General features: G+C 43.0%; 1 long non-coding RNA gene across 1 annotated transcript; it reads left to right on the forward strand.

The window, feature by feature from the left end:
* The first annotated feature begins 1,035 nt into the window (after positions 1-1,035).
* Positions 1,036-1,917, forward strand: LOC104952687 (uncharacterized). Its single transcript, XR_799132.1, has 3 exons — positions 1,036-1,184; positions 1,669-1,740; positions 1,814-1,917. It is a non-coding gene; the product is annotated as an uncharacterized lncRNA (long non-coding RNA).
* Positions 1,918-2,803: the final 886 nt, after the last annotated feature.

The raw sequence follows: 2,803 nt of genomic DNA on the forward strand, positions 1-2,803 counted from the left end.
GAAGGCTTGGGAGAAGGTGACGTGGTCAGATGAGACAGAAATGTTGATCTTTGGCATCGACTTGACACCCCGTGTTTGGAGGAAGAGAGATGCCGACTATAACCCCAGAACACCCACCCCCACCGTCAGCATGGAGGTGGAAACATTCTGCTTCGGGGTTGTTCCTCTGCTAAGGGGACAGGACCACTTCCCTGCATCGAGGAGAGGATGTACGGGGCCATGTACCGTAAACATTTTGGCCGATAGCCTCCTTCCCTCAGCCAGGACACTGAAAATGGGTCATGGATGGGTCTTCCAGCAGGACAATGACCCTGAACATACGGCCAAGGCAACACAGGAGTGGCTAAAGAAGAAGCACATTCAGGTGATGGAGGGGCCTAGCCAGTCTCCGGACCTTTATCCCATACAAAATCTGTGGAGGGAGCTGAAGCTTCCAGAGACCAAGCATCAGCCTCAAAACCTGAAGGGTTTGGAGAGGATCTTCAGAGAGGAGTGGACTAACATCCTTCCTGAGATGTGCACAGACCTGGAGACCAACTACAAGAAGCATCTGACCTCTGTGTGTCCAACAAGGGTTTCCCCACCAAGTACTAACACATGTGTTGCAATGGGATCAAATACTTATTTCCCTCAGTTAAATGCAAATCAATTGTTATCTTTTATATAATGTCAATTTCTGGATTTATTTTTTGATATTCTTACTCTCACTGTTCAAATAAACCTAAAATTACAATGATAGACTGTTCATTTCTTTGTAAGTGGGCAAACTTACAAAATCTGCAAGGGATCAAATACTTATTTCCTCCACTGTATATTTTAAATTAAAAAGCTAAAAATCTGCATTAGTAGTTCTCAAAGCTGGTAAAGGTGCAGCTAGTTTGAATGGCTTTGTACACTGCAGGGTAGCTTGTGAATTTACTCCAGGTGCAACTAAAGTCTTAGTGTTGATTATATTGGAATTACTCAAGTAAAGTACAATATCTCAAAATTGTACTTAAGTACAGTAAATTAACTGATTCATTCCACCTCTGGTCACAGTGCAGGCAGAGGTGATCCCGGCCGTCCTGGAGAGCGCTCAACAGGGGCTTCTGATTGGACGAGGGGGCTACAAGCCCAGAGACATCTGTGTGTCTGCTCCTACAGGCAGCGGCAAGACCCTGGCGTTCGTCATACCTGTCATCCAGGTGAGCTTCTGACACTCATACAATATAACCACTACTCTGTGTGGCCTCCATATGAAGTAGATTTGGTTTGCAGAAAAACGACAAGGGATCCATTATGACACACATTCTAAAACAACACAGACCACAGGCAAATCTCAATGTCCAAATCTTTCCACACTGGTTGCCCAAAAAATATCTTTAAAAAAAGTTATTTTATAGATAGTTAGGTACTTTATTGATCCTACATCGGGAAATGATTCTGTTACAGCAGCAGTGTGTTAAGTCAATAAAATATTTAAAATGTGGAATAAAGAACAAATATAATGAAAACAAAACAATAAACAGCAAATATAAACATATCAAGTGGAGGAGACACACAATATCAAATATTCCGGATGAATTAGGATGTTCTTTAGAAGATACTGCAGCAACAGAAATAAAGACATATACTGCAGGAGCAGAAACACATATTGGAGAGTATATAAACGACTGATGTGTTCCTTAGGTTCTGATGGAGCGGGTGGTGTGTGAAGTCCGTGCTCTGGCCGTGTTGCCGACCAAAGAGCTCGCCCAGCAGGTCAGAACCTTTCAAAATAAAAGCATGACAGTATCCAGTGATGTCTCCAGTTGACTAATGTTCTGCTGTCCAGGTGTGCAAAGTGTTTGCGTCGTACGCTGAGGGGACCTCTCTGAAGGTGGTGATGCTGGCCGGACAGAAGTCCTTCGCTGCAGAGCAGAGCTACCTGTCGGAGCTCAGGTGAAAACAGCGGCATTAGAACAGGCTGCACCACTACTCTGGGATTTTGTGAAAACAGAACATTTATGAATTTATTCTGGATAACGGTAAAAGCACTGAATTCCCATTGCTTGGATAATCATGAATAACCATATACAGTATGAGTGACTTAAAAAAGCTGTATAGCTGTTTACAGTGATGCAAATTAGTCGCTTTTCGGCGCCTCCCGCTTTTTTAACGCTGATTTGGGTGACTTGTGTAATTCGCGGAGAACCGAAGAGTTTTCGTTTTTAGGGGGGGGGGGGTCCGTCCGTCCGTCCGACTAACGGACAACGTTTCACTTCAAAAAAGAAGAAGAAATCTAGATCGCAAAATAATTAAACAAGCGAGTGCCTGTTTTTCCTGGCCAAGGGCAGGTTCCTTGAACACAACACGAGCGTAATGTGTCTTCACGTGGTATGTCTCTTCGGAAAGGAGTGTAGACTAGACTAGAGTGCTGACGGAGAGCACTGGAACGCCGCTCTAGCTCTTCAAATATTGCAGTACCCATGAGGAGCCGTACACACCGCAGTGTTTGCGTGGCTGTCTTTAGTTGTAAGCACAGTTGCGATCTGTTGTTATTAGCATCTGGTTAGCTAGCTATGCTAACGAATTTAAAGAGCTTTTCTACAACCAGGTGGAAGAGAGCTCTCTCCTGAGAGGCTCAAATAACCTCAGCTCAGTGAGGTTAAGGCACACCTTGATATGATCATTATAGTTATTAATGAGACATTAGAGACTAAATGAAAAACAGGTATAAAATACTATATGACAGTAACAAAAAAGTTGTTAAAAATAACAAGAATAGAGTTTTAAAAGGGGAGTAGATTTGTAAAATATACCAAAAAGAAGAATACTGCTTACA

Source organism: Notothenia coriiceps, unplaced genomic scaffold, assembly GCF_000735185.1.
Source record: "Notothenia coriiceps isolate Sejong01 unplaced genomic scaffold, NC01 NC01_scaffold00020321, whole genome shotgun sequence".
In the NCBI taxonomy this organism is placed as follows: domain Eukaryota; kingdom Metazoa; phylum Chordata; class Actinopteri; order Perciformes; family Nototheniidae; genus Notothenia; species Notothenia coriiceps.